The following is a 15,569-nucleotide window of genomic DNA, read 5'->3' on the forward strand; positions in this document are numbered from 1 at the left end:
TTGAGAGATATCCAGTTTTCAGAATGCCAACGTTTGAGAGGTTTCACTGTAGTAAGAATAATATGCCAAAGATTCGGAGCCAATGAATCTTTTCTTTTAGTTCATTATATCTTTTATACGATGAACTAAATTCAAAGTAAAAGACGGTTAATTTGTATGGTAATTATTTTGCCAATGCTGTGGGAAATCTCAAAATGGAATACAATGTAGTTCATTTTTTCCGTAAACCAGTTTGCATTCTCTGTGTATAATACACCAAAAAATCGCTTACATCACGAGTTGTCTGATGAAATACGTTGAAAATTTTCCAAAATGTGTGTATTCAAAGATCTGTTCCAAAACTAGCTCTAAAAACCCAATGCTTCACAACATTTTAGCTCAACACTTCCGTTACAAACATGTCCTTTATTGTGGGCTTTCTTCAGACTTTCCTACAAAAATGTTTCTGGACAAAAAAAATGTTTTTCACTCCAATTTCCATGAAAATAGAGAAATTAACCCCAATTGGTTAATTTGATTTGGGTTAATATTTTGTACTTCATCAATTGTTTAGGCCCATTAAGAGAGTATTGGACTCCCTATTCCACCCCCAAACGGGTCCTAGGTTATCTGTTAGTTAACATCATGTCATCTGTGGACATATTTAATTTATTCCAATCACCTGGCTTGTCGCTGTCGCAATTCTCATCTGACATCAACACTCAGACTATTTCACACTGATAGTTCTTGGTATTCAGGATTATCAAACTGCTATTTCTACTCCTGCTCCAAGGCGATGATGATGGCGATAATGAAGATGACAATGATATTCTCTTGACCCATACAAAAATAATTTTTGTTTTCTCCTAAAGACATTTACAGACATATTTGTCGTAGTCATCCGCATACAATTTGATTTGAATGTGTGCATGTTTGGTAAAGGGGGTTTGTATGTGTGTGTGTGTGAATGAATTTCTGGCCTTGTACACAGACCATCGAAGTGGTAAAACATTTTGCAAGACATACTCTCGTTTTGTACAAATACCAAGTGTGGACATATCTAAATAACTCTATGAGAGCGAAGGTAAGACCTTCCACATTCATGTATCCTTTTGTGTTAAAGAGTTTGTACGGGTGTGTGTGTGTGAATATGTGGAAATGCCTTTCGTAACAAATCGAAAAATGTTGTGGCCGTAGTGCTTAAACTTGACTTGCTATTTTGGTTTCACAAAGACATGTTCAAGGTATGCTTTGAGTATGCGGCTCACCCTCACCCTGCCGTTATTTCCGCAGTGTTTACATGGTCAAGATGGGTTTGTGGTTGTTGGCAATTCACCCAGACGAAAATACTCTCAAGCACGGTGACACACATATGCATATACACACATACACGGAAGGATATCCAACCACAAACGGTAGTCAGTTAAAATTTTGTTTGCTGATTTGTGTCTGCAGTGGGAGTGTGTGGGTGTGTGTTAGCGTGTATAGCTTTTAAATGAGAATTCTCGTAGACAACTTCCCTGCCTTTAGGCCGATTCATTATCTTGGGCCAGTGATATTTGATTTGATGCTACAGATACAAATGGGGGGAGATCTTTTAGGTTGAATGCGATAACAGCATTAATGTTAAGTGCACCATATTCAATTGACATTTGGATGAAAAAAATTAATATTTAATTTAGCACTGAATGGACTGGTCCATTTGGAGTGGAGTATTAGACCTATAGACAATCCAGAGATATATACATATAAAATTCTTGGAAATACTGGACATTGCTATGTCGCAATGGTCTTTGAAATATAACTTAAAGAGCTTGTCATACTCAAATTGCTTATATTGCAAGAAAACTATTTAATTTGCCATCATAGAAAATGTACCGATTAATTTCTTTCCTTCAGAAATTTCTTTGTAGGCCTAAAATAGCCTATTTTAAGGATGGTGTTGTCAATTGTCAGTTTGGAAGAAACATATTGGAAAAAATTGCAACAAAATTATCGAATTTAAGCACGATTTCCGTAATACTCATATTTAAGATTTATTTAAGATGTTCCTTTATGGAAAGATACCCATTTTATGCTGGAATCCCTTAACTCCAAGAACAAAGCGTCTTTATTTGAAAGTTTATGGACCTTTGATTAATTGAAATAAAGTATTCCATAAAAATTGTATTAGAGAGATTAAAAATATAACACTCGTACGTTCCTTGTACGGAATCAAGAGGTTATGAATTATAATGTTTGGACAATTTTGTATTGATTCTGAACCAAAGAAGCTAGGAATTACTCTAAGCACCTATTTGAAATGCAGTTCACTTCAAAATGTTTGTTTTGTCTACTTAATACTGGGAAACAAATCTTAATTTATTCACTTTTCTATTTTATTTTTTTTTTCATATTGTAGTATAAAAGTCCTTCATAAATCATAACTTCAAATACCAAATTAAAATTGGACCTCAATTATAAATTATAGAATGTTCCAAGATGAAACATAATAAAATATATAATAATATATAATATAGCCTTCCTTTTTTTAAATCTTTGAGAAAATCATCGAATTTAGGGACGATTTCTGTATTTTTTAGACTAGGCGACGCAAATGCTCTGGAATTTGACAAAGGACTGAGTCTTCCATGCTACGCAAAAATAGCGATGAAATGAAATTTTTTGTACATTTTTTGTCAGTGGAAGTGGTCTGAGCCCAGTGTATTGAGGGTTTGCAGGTTACAACTTTTATCAGACCTGACACCCATAAATCTCGTGAGGATATCCAAAAGCAACTAGAAATCAATATGCTTCAAATCTAAGTTCCTCCGAGCTTTATCTAAGGGATAATGCCAAAGCAAAGTTTAAAGTTTCCTAGGACCATTTTATACACTGCTGGAGTTATTTTGACTTTGTGTACCACAATCCCAGCATTGATTGTTACTTTCAACTGAATGGTGGTGTGTCATATTTCGCCTGAGACAATAAAACCTGAGTAAGTGTTTTTCCTCCACCGAGGTGGAACTTTTTTTGTCGCAAAAATATTGTTGTCGTCAATGATATACATACTTGTCGTAATTCGATCCATAATTTCCGAGAAAATAACATTTTTGGGACAAGCATGTTGCATGTTACCTGTCCAAAAATAATATTATTCTCTTGAAACATGTTTGAGGTCATCATATTCCTTTTCGGGGTGAACCCACCTAAGATATACATAATACGCCAAAACAGTACTTCTTAAATCATTTTAAATGTCATCGTTTCTTTAATATTCCATTTTCCAAATCAAAAAACGCGTTTTGCACTTAATAATGTGAAATATTTCGTTCTAGAAATGAATTTTGATTACATTAACCAGCAATTACACTGTATTCATTTTAATATTACGTAGCTTTTTTCCGTCAGTGTAGATATGGATATTGGTAAAGGATTATGAAATGTTGATGCTTATACCAGTTTGTAATTAGTGATTTAATAAAATTCTATTTCAAAGATTCTCTTATTCCTCATACATTAATGGGATATTTAATGACATAAGGAAATTGACGATTTGTCAACAGACACAGTATGACACAACATAGTCCTGTACCCACTAAAGGCACTCTCTAAGGAGTTTTGTCAACATGATAGCCAGTCACATTAATCACTCTACGGCAATAATTATTTTGTGAGAAGAGTCATTGTGAACTCAGCATCTAACTCGGCAAAGCTAAGGCCAATAGATAAATCAACTCGCAGACCTCCCACACTCGCACATATAAAAGTTGGCTTGCTCATTACCTTCCGTCTTGGCAATATGACTTCACTGTGATTTATGTTGGAATAACAATGGAGAACAATGTACATTCAATGAAACTGGCTATCTTTGACAAGGGCAATTTAGAAAAATTCTTCTACTTGAGTTCATCTAGAATTTCTTATAATTAGAAACATAATTCAGCATAAATTTTAATATGGAATTTTTAATATGGAAATAATAAACTAAAGTCCATAATAAAATTACTCTAGTTAAGTTCAATTTATTAAAAAAAACATTAAGTCATTATTTATTTTTAAAAAAATTAATCAATTTTTGCCTTAGCGTATAATAACCCTAAAATATCATATATTTGGCATTTCTATTGGCCGATTTTTTTCGTTTTTCCAAATTTTGGCATGATTGATGACTTCAATGTAGGAAAAAAGTAAAAATTAATTTGTTCTTCACACCCTCTTCGAAATGTCTTAAATTATAACCTCTTGATTGTAATGAGAGTTGCCAGTATTTTTCTGGCTCTTGTCCCCAAATTATGATGTTTTCATCCCCAAAAATCCCCAATTTAAATTTAAATTCCTCACAAAAATCCCCAATACATTTAAAAAAAAAAATCTATATAGACATACAATTTTGACAAAATTTTCTATATAGAAAAAAAATTTTGACAAAATTTTCTATAGAAATAAAATTTTGGCAAAACTTTCTATAGAAATAAAATTTTGATAAAACCTTCTATAAAAATACAATTTTGAAAAAATCTTCTATAAAAATACAATTTTGAAAGAATCTTTTATAAAAATAAAATTTTGACAAAATTTTCTATAAAAATAAAATTTTGACAAAATTTCCTATAGAAATAAAATTTTGTTAAAGAAGATTAAACCGATTTCTCGAAAAAATCCCCAAATTTATGAAAATTCCCCACCAAATACCCAAGTCCCCAACTCAAACATTTCGTCCCCATTCACGAAAAATATCCCCAGTTTGGGGAAAAATCCCCAATACTAGCAACACTGGTTGTGATACTTCTTAAGATGACAAAAGAATTCCATATGCCATCGGTGGAGCCTGTTCTAATGCAAGTGGGTAATAACTTTATTTACTTCGTTAATTCCATTAGAAGGGAAACTCATCTTTTGCATTCTTTTAATGGAGCTTTGTTTGGATTTAACTTTTTTGTTTTGTTTAATCTTGGTGAACTCTAAAAATTCTAGATGAAAGCTGGGCAAGTCAATGAGCAACGTGAGTAAACGTTGTGGACATTTGTACTTTGCTAGTTAGTCTATGTCAGAAGGAAGCTTAATTACATTCTATGGCGAGATGCTGCTAATTGTGAGTTATGGCGCAAACACAGTTCAGATGTCAGTGGGGCCATAGTGGAGCGTAGCCGAGTGAATCTACTAGGACCAGTGACATTGTCTGCGAAAAACAATGTTAAACGTCTTAGGAAGTATGGACCTTGTATAAACTCCACAACATCACAAACTAACATTGATGGGGTAAGAAACTCAGAAACTGTGTGGAAGGGAATAGGAGAGAAACCTTTCATGAATTTAAGAAAATCTCATTTATTAGCTTTTTTCCGTTGCTAATTATTCACTTAACTGCCACTACTAAGTCTACACTGAAAACATGGCCGATTCGAAATATTTTGTGTATATATTATGGATTTTGGTATAGACTCCGAACTAATGAAGCGGAGAATTGAAGTAAGGAGATTTTTAGGATGCAATTCATTTTTAGATTTGAATTAGTTTTGAATCGTATGCTATCAAAGTCCTTTCAAAACGTGTTAACAACACCTTAAACTTCCAAATGCAGACTCGACTTCAAGTAGAAATTGTGCTATATTTCAAGTAAAAACGTCCTCAAAATAAAGTGTTGAAAGACATGTCATATTTTGTATCGCTTTTTTGCATTGTAGTCAAAGTAGAAAAAGTCAACAAAATTAAAAACGATTTCATTAATTTTGAGAATTAATGAAGCCAAGTTGATCTAAGTCAAATAAAAATTTCTTTCATGTTAGGATACCCAATTTAAAGCCAAATCACACGAATTCATTGAAAAGTTTATCGACTTTTGTACAAGGCAAAAAAAAAATCATATCAAAGAAATGGGTGGTATTATATGCTATGTAAAATTCGCATTCGAATTTAAGGACATGACACAATATTTTTTCTGTGTACTACACTGGAAGCACTTAATGGATTCATCTTCGAGTTTCTAATACTCCAGAAACAGAGCGTTGTTATATTGATGGCCTTTTATCTATATAATCAATGGGTAATGCTACAATTTTCCATATTTTAATAAACCTTATATGTATAATCCATACTTCGAAATATACTCAACTTCCTGTTCTGCACCACTGCTTGCCATCTCACCCCCTGGCCGATTGTATTGCTACAACAAAGAAAAAAAAAATAAATAAATTAATAAATCTTGACACAAAGAAAGAAAGACGAAGATTTGCAAAACTTTTGTTAATAATTATTTTGCAAACTTCATATGGATGAATGTGACCGTGTGTGTGTGTGTATGTACGAATGAACTTATGAATGTATGAATGAATATATGCCTGCAAATGTATAAGTGTATCTCTATGTTAATCATAAGTACTTAGGAATAGAAGAAAGAGCAAAGGCGACATTCGAAACGACAGCATCAATGCAAACATAAAGCAATTAGTCACAGCCATATGACATTTGTAGCTCTGCCATTTTAGGTCTAATGTTAGGTAATATACCATATAGAGTAACTAATATTTTCGTTTTCTACATAAAGAGTTAGCATAAAACACACAATTATAAATTTTCTACGTATCCCACATTTCGGCAAAATAGGTCGAATTATACACATATCATATAATATGTATGTCTGCTATACCAAATTTATTAAATAACCCAGCAAAACAAATTGGAAGTAGTTAGTCATTACTTTTAATGACGAACAACTTCCGGATTCAAACGGAACATTTTCGTTGCTGTTTTTGGCCACGCTAGGAAGAAAGTGCCAAATTGTACATACACTCAAAAAAAAGTTTACTTGGATCCAAAGATTTTGACCTTCCTTTAAGGATTTTGGTATTGTTTCCGAGCCAAAGATGCGGCTTCTTTAAAGTAAAGACATTCTGTAGGGACCTCCCTGGCTTTAAATCTAGGATCGATAAAATTAAAATTGGATACAGATTTCATTCATCGAATTTTTATTTTCTGTTTGCGATGTATTAATAAAGGTATTCATGTAGAAACAAATTCGAGTTTAAAAATCCAAATTATGCCAAGTACTTCAAAGTAAAAACTGTTTTCTTAATGCTAAAAAAACTTTAAACCAAAGATGCAAATCCTTAAAATAAATCTTAGCCTATATTTGAAGCATTTTTATCTTAAATTTAAAAATTCAATATGTCAGTTGAGTTAAAGACGATTTCTTTAAATTAAAAATGTTTTTCTTTATTTTAAGGAACATTTGCCTTACTTCAAAGATCTACAAGTTCAACAGAGGGATGCAAAATTTCAAGATTTGTGTCTTAAATTTAATGAAAAAAATTTTTGAAACAAGGATTATAAACTTTCTTTTAATTAAAATGTCATTATTTTAAAGAATTTTGTCCTTAGCATTGCGTAAATTTCGAGTCCTAAAATTTAAGTTACATACTCTTCAATATTAGGTCAATTTTTTTTCAGTGTACACTCAAAAAACAGTGGGGGTCACAGGAAGAAAAATTTAGCTTAATTTTACAAAAAATTAACTAAACTGTATTACACTCGCAAATGTCACGCCGCCGATATAACAATAATAAGTAAATATTTTTCGACAAATTAAATAAAATTTATTAAAAATAATTTTTTTTTTTTTCACTTGTAAAAGAAAATTTCGTAATGTGAAGGAAAAAATTCGAGTTCAAAATTGCAAAAATTTCATTTGTGTCATACGAAGTTCAAGATGGGTGGATTATTGGTAAAATTTACAAACTTTAAGAAATTCTGAACTATTTTGTAGGAGACACTAATTTAATAAATCTTTATGCTTCCTTGGTGTATAATTTTTACTCATTTTTTTAGTTAATTTAACTAACGTACATCAAAAATTATTAAAGTCAAGAAAACTTTCTCAAAACATAATAATTCCATGAACTAAAATAGAATTAAATTGGTTTTAGGTTCGCTTTTTTCGAGTGTAGAACCAATGTTACAAATGAGATTGGTTTACAGATGATGTTGATAGATCTGATAAAGGTAATATAGCCATATTTGTTAAGATCTGGGAATGCAAAGAAATATGGAAGCCATATCGAAATTTAAACTAATTTGTATGGGTTTTCACATTGAAGGGAATCCCCCTAGGATTGTGGAGCTGATTGTTTATGAAATGAAGATAATATGGTTATATTGGTACAAATTGAATTTTGCTTTCTTTCAACTAAAAAATTTCGTTAGTTAAAATTACTTTTTTATTTGCTTATAAAGATAATACTTCTTATATCTAAACTTTCGCTTCTCAGGAAACACTTCTTTCGATGTACGGTGATTATGAGGCGATCAAAACTTAAGTCCTGAAACGATACCGTACCAGCCCATGGTGTGTATAGACCTTTCTCACTTCTGATTAAAAAGTTTGGAAGGGACCCATCACATTAACACGTATTTGTCTACCCTACACAGAAAGCAAAACTACTTCCATCCGAAACCATGATTTATGACTAACAATGCAGCGTTTTTTAAATTCATTTTAGGAAAAAATGTTTATCACAAAAAAGAAAAATTCCCTTGTCTACAATTTCATTCTTTGAAAAGAAATCTCTTCTTTCAGTGAGAACACAATAAACCTTCTTCCCTCTGGAACGAAATTTTATGACTATTTCCTTCTTTCCTAATAATATACACATGCCTAGTTATACATGTCTTAACACCAGCGAAAATGCAGTTCCTAAACCTTTAATATAGATCTGGTGGGTGGGAGATGATTTTATCTGTTTATTATACACTAATTTCTACCGGGAAATACATATAAAAATCGACAAAAGTATTTTTAATTCGCTCTGTACATCACCTAAAAATGGCTTAATCTTATTTTTATTTCTTGCTCTTTTATTACATTTCATTTTGTTGGTATTTACCCTTACGTAAATAAAAAATATTTCATATACATATTTTTCGAAATCCTTTCGACAGAATATTTATATGCAGCTGATTATAAATATATGACAACAATGAAATAAAGGAAGCAACTATGAAACAATTGCATATCATATGACTACATCACATGTCCTTGATAGAACCTTAACACATTCGGTGGCTTCTTTGAATAAAAATAAAACAAGACATATTCGATAACTTTCATATTTCGTGATTTGAATTCTGTTTTATCATTCGAAAATGTGAATTTTTCTCCTCCAAGGTTGCTATTTTCACCTTTACCCAAGAGATTTTTGGCCATTTTTGCACTTCTCTGAGGATTACAGCGGAAATTTCCTTTTCAATAAAGGAAATGGCTTGAACCCTTGGACTAACCCTTGGACCACGCGGCAGCTCACAATGATAGGAGAAGCCTAAGCTAACATCAGTTTCTGCATTTTATGCAATTATCTTTTCCATTACACTTGGATTGCTTACGGCATTAGGGCTATCTACGACTGCTATACGTGCTTACTTCTGTATGTTGGATTTGTATTTGTATGACTACTACAATGGTAAGGATATCCATTTGAAGAAAGATACAGACTCTCACTTGCCAGCGCTGTGCAACACAATACAAACAAATGTACAGTTTTTTCTAGTCCTTGTTTAGAAGCACAGAAGTACTTTGCCACAACGGCATTAAACCATTGAAGTACGACTATTGCTTTTATATAAGAGTATATAATCTAAACCAACCGTAAAACAAGCCATTTTATTTCAGATTTATTATTAAAAAATTATTTCAGATTTCTTCAAGCCAAGATGAATTTAATTCAAACCCCTCTTTTTGTAAATCAAATGGCTTAACTTTGAGGACAAATAAACTTTGGTCAAGTATACAAATTTTCATATCTCTAAATCATGGACGGAAAAATGTTGAAAAATGTTCTTTTCTCCCTATCCAAAAATAACATTTTCCTCTAATAGGTGATCATAGTCCTTCTCTGCGTATGGCCAAACAAAATTTGTTGGGGACAAACGTGAAAAGGGTACCATAAATTGACATTTATTAGCTTTAAAGAGGTAACTTTAATAATAAAAGAAGAATTCGTTGGTCTAAAACTTCGTTTCGTAGGAAAGATTTTTTTTGCATATCTACACCCTCAAAAAAAATCGCTTCTTTAACATATGTTCCAAACATATTTTGCAGGAAGCACATATATTATTGGATACTGCCGAAACATTAATATGTTTGTTTTATGTGAACATATTATATGTTTGGAAGCATTTTGAGCCCAAAAATATTATATGCTTGGAAGAATTTTTCCCAAAGACGATTGTGCTCATTCCCTAACATACTCGTTATTTTCACTTCCACGAAATATTTTAATTCTTGGCACCTTTTTCTGTAATACAAATAATGTTGAAGAAATTAGTCACTTTTATAAATTTTTTAAATTTTACCTTTCGCCTGCACGGAGAATCGAACCGAGTACCATACAGTTTGTAAGCCAACACACTATCCACTGGGCTACGTAGCTGTTATGGTCACCAGCAGATAATTATCGTTATAAGTTACATTCATATAGCATAGTTTGCAGCGCCAACGAGCCCATGCAAACATAACATTAATTAACAGAAACATACATTTGTTTGCCACGTGGAGCAGTGGTTAGCATGTCTGCCTTGCATGCAAAGGGTCGTGGGTTCAATCCCTGCTCCTACCGAAAACTTGTTTTTTTTTTTTTTTTTAATTTGCACATTTATATTTATACTATATTAAATTTTTATAATGAAACTTCGATTTCATTCAAATTTTTGGCCTTATCATAAAACAGTTTTCCGAAACAACATACGAGCGGTTTCACAGAAATTGTTCTCACAACATATGTATGTTTAGTCGAAATTTGTAAATTTATATATGTTTGCATTCACACATATGATTTTTATGAAACATTTATGCCCCAAACATAATATATTCTAACATATTAACATAGATGTCCCAAACATTTAGTGTTAGTTTAGGAACATTACATGTTTGCACTTAAATATATTGTGTTTTAAAATTGTGCCCGAAACACACTTTGTTTATATCGGAACATATGAAAAACATATTTTTCTAAGAGTGTATTGGCAAATTATAGAGATCAAAATTCGAGGTCTTAACACTTCCAAAATATGTATATATAGGAACGGGTATATTTTGAAAATGAGTCTACTCTATTTCTTTTTTTTCGACAAGTTGCATTTTAGAAGCTCAATCTCAAAAATTGAATATTGACTGTGTCAACACGTCTTAGAATTGGAATGAGTAGCTTGTTCAATAAAGAGAATTATTGACAAAATAGAAATCGAAAAACAGCTTTTTCCCAGTTTGAACCGCTTAAATCCGATTGCAATTGATATGAGTTCAACATGATAAAATTCCTTTGATTTTTAGCTTGAATTCTAAGTCTAACCTCGCTACTAGATCTAGGGATTTTGACCTTTAACATATGTTTAAGTTAGAATAAAGATTAATTGGGGTTAATAGTGTTCGTTAGAATTTGTATACTACTTTTTGGTACATCCCTGCCAGAGTAGAAATGTCATAATTCGAATATTAATTTATCTTGTCAAAGACCCCCGCCTTCCGCCATCTTGGTTGAGAGCATCTCTCACTTTACTCGTTATCTATAAGCCAATTGGTGCGGTTCACAATTTATCCATATCGTTGGAAACTAGGTAATATTATTTACCATTTTGTATTTATTTAAAATCATCAATAAAGCATCCTGCTTTTGTTCTACATTGAAAAAAAAAAACTAAACTATCATGTTTTTATTTTTCTTTATATTTTCCATATTCTTCGCAATCGGCGAACAACATAAGTCAACAAATTTTGTGATTACCTTTACATAAACATTTTGTTGTAGTTTTAAATTAGCAATTTGATTTTGATAAGTTAACACACACTCCAAATGGCTGTAGCCATTCCAATAGCATGACCCATTGCTGAAATTTCAAACATTATATATTTTCGAAATTTTTAATATTTTACAACATTTGTTCTCAAGTTGGATGACAATGGGTCTGACTTGAGCAGAAAGAGTCAAGAAAAAGGAAGAAAAAAGCCATTGTTGTCCTCGTACATAGCATTCAAATACTTATCCTTCTTCAGCAACAAAGCCAAGAGGTAATATTGACAAAACTATTCTCCAGTGTTTGCCCTAGGCAATAGTCCTAGAAAAAACACAATCACCACCTATGAGCCCACCCACATACACGCACCCACCCACCCATATCCTTTGAATCCTTACACCTAGAATTTAACAAACTCTAAAACTAACTCGTGACTAAGAACTTGTCATGGATTGTAGGTAGGGTTTTATTACAGCCAAAATGTTTCATTTCTTATTGAAAGCGAAATTAAATTTAAAAGAATTTCTACTGGCAATCTATTTCACATAAAAGGTAGTTGGTGTTTGAGTATCGTTTGTTTGATTTACCTTTTAGGGATTGGAAGAATAGTCACCTTTTGCAGATGGAGTTTGTACGTTTGGGCCATTAGTTGACACATTGAATCACCAAAGATCCGTTATTAAGGAATTTCAAAATGTTTATTATTCGAACTGAACATATCAAACAACGAACTAAACCTTAAATTAAAATAAACTTTAAACCTAATTTACCCATATGAATTACTTCCGTTTATGTCATTTTGAAAAAGGGCAGTATAATTTAACCTATAACATTTATATGTATTTTTTGAGGTGGGATTGCCGTGATAAAAGATTTTCTTTTTTATTTTGGAGATAAACAATCGTTTGTTGAGTATAAGAGAAGATATCTTTGGTGGTGTACGAAGTTGGCAACCAATACAAATATTCGATTTAAACACAGGCATAATCCTTCTCTTCATCACAATCATCCCATACATAATGAGTGAGCTAGGTTAAAATATGCCTTTTGACTGCATTCATCATCGCCCGTGCATACAACGATGATAATGACTTCTTTGGCCATGTTTGATAGCATTGGTCCCCTTTATTTCTGCTCGGTTTGCGACTTTTCGGTTTTCAAAGCTGACAATCTTATCTTTATGGTGCTTTACAATACATTTGAATGCTATATCATACACACATCCACACACACCCCCACACTCCTACAATAATATGCAGATATGTTACGAGAAGCAGAAAACTCGTATATGTGTCGGTTGTGTGGGGACGAAAGAGAAAGGGAAAGGAATGTCGGTTAAGGTCGGTTAAGTCGTTAAAAATAAATAACTCTGACTGATATCATTAACACACAAACACCGACACAGATATGGACGAACTAATTAAGAAATGTTCATGCAATGGAAAAAACAAAACGACACATTTCTCAGATCACAAAGAGAATGTCTTTAATATCCGATGCGTTTTTGAAAAACTCTTGTACACCTACACACACACACATTCCCACACAAATCAGCTTTGGATGTGTAATTTTCACTATAAATGGGTGTGTGTGTGAGTATAAGTGTTGGAGATGACATATTTACGCACGTCTTTGCCGCCACGTTTAAGAGCCTAAATCTCCACGGATACTTAAAGCCGAGTGCATAAAAATATCTTCCTTTGATAGTCCAACGGAAACAGTCATGGCCATCATTTAGATATTTTGCTAGCATTTCGTCATTCGTAAACGACCACATTTCAGTTTCTCTTTACAAAAAAATTTAGTATTCAATTAGAGAATATCATAGAAAGCGAAAATATTCTAATAGTTACTAGAAAGTGAATTTCAGAGACTCTATATATCTTCAAAGGAAATGGTAAAAACTAACTTTAAACCAGTAAGAGCCGAACACAAATGTAAAGTAGACGAAATGAGTTATCACTCCAAATGTTTCCTACAACATTATACACATTGGATAGATTTAAAAAGTATGTCAAAATTTATATGCAATTGTAAAGAGTAATTTGCATATCGCAGGAAAGGGGATTTAGAAAATAGCATTAACTTTGATATTTTTCTTGCAGTATCCCACTGCACAAGAAGTTCATTTGAGCCAATTTTCCTATAATTCGTTTTTTTTTGTTTCAAATAGGTTAAAAACAGATTAAGAATTAATAAAATGGTACAATTTTTTTTTTTAATTTAGCCGAAAAAAATGCTAAATCCTTTCTAGAAAAGTTGCGAATTTTTGAAAATATTTGAGGACAAACATTCCAGACAAGCGTTATAATGCCTAAAAAATCAAAAGTTTTAAAAATTATTTGTTAAAATATCACAAAATGTTTTTTTAATTCACATCCAAAACACTGAATTCGCCTCACACCTTAAGAAGTGACGCAAATTCAGTGCAGCGGCTGTTGAAATGGTGGACACCCGTCCTATGACAAGCCCATGTTAAATTCATCGCTTCTGCGTCAATTTGGCACCAATTCCGGATCCAAAAATAACATTTTGACTACTTTTTTGGCAACGCTTTTTTTGCTGGGATGCTATAGGGTAAAGTATATCAGTCAGAGTTATTTATACGCAACAATTCAATATCCCAAACGAAATTTTAGGATTTAATTTAAAACTTTTGAAACCTTCCTTATGAATAACAAATACGAGTACTAATCCAGATGCCGTTTTACCCTAAACATGCCCAGCAAAAAAACTGTCGCCAAAAAAGTAGTGAAAATGTTCTTTTTGGATCCGGAAGTGATGCAAAATTGGCGCAGAAGCGATGAATTTAACATATGCTTGTCATAGGACGGATGTCCACCATTTCAACAGTCGTTGCACTGAATTTGCATCACTTCTTAAGGTGTGGTCCGAATTCTATGTTTCGGGTGTGAATTATAAAATTGTGTCATATTTTGTCAAATAAATAATTTTTAAAATTTTTTATAATTTTTAATGCAATCTAACGCTTGTCTAAAACGTTTGACCTCAAACATTTTCAAAAATTTCCAATTTTTCTAGAATGGATTTAGAATTCTTTTCGACAAAATTTAAATTTAAAAAATTTATATCATTTTATTAATTATTAATCTCTTTCTAACCTATTTGAAATAAAAATTTAAAATTTCTTATTAAAAATATGAAAAAAGCGAGTTTTAAAAAATCGAATCAAAAGAACTTCCTGTGTAGTTAAAATAAAGAACATTTTTGGGAGGTCTTTTGGAAGTGCTTTTAAAGTAGTGCCTTTAGAAAAACTTCAAAATTTTTTTTCTGGGACGACAAGGACAAAGCTTTTAAATAAATAACTCGTTTGTCCATCTTAAGATAAATAGATAGTTTAAGATTAGAATTCTTTTAGTTTCGTAAGATTTTTCTAAATGGTATATATTCATCCTATAGATCTTCCCGAAAAATATTGATCTAATATGAAAGATGACGCAACCTAAATATATCAATTTATACAATATTAAGGAAAAATCTCATAATCTTTAAAAAAAAATTCATTGAATTTAGGATATTATTCTTTGAAATATGTCTTTAAAGTAAAGTAATATCCCTTAAAGTAAAGAAAACCAAACTTACAATAAACTGATATATCCATTCATTAGATTAGAAATGCAAATGCAAATATATTGGGAGCCACCGTAGTGCAATGGTTAGCATGCCCGCCTTGCATACACAAGGTCGTGTGTTCGATTCCTGCTTCGACCGAACACCAAAAAGTTTTTCAGCGGTGGATTATCCCACCTCAGTAATGCTGGGGACATTTCTGGGGGTTTCAAAGCTTCTCGAAGGGGTTTCACAGC

Source organism: Haematobia irritans, chromosome 1, assembly GCF_050003625.1.
Source record: "Haematobia irritans isolate KBUSLIRL chromosome 1, ASM5000362v1, whole genome shotgun sequence".
NCBI lineage: Eukaryota > Metazoa > Arthropoda > Insecta > Diptera > Muscidae > Haematobia > Haematobia irritans.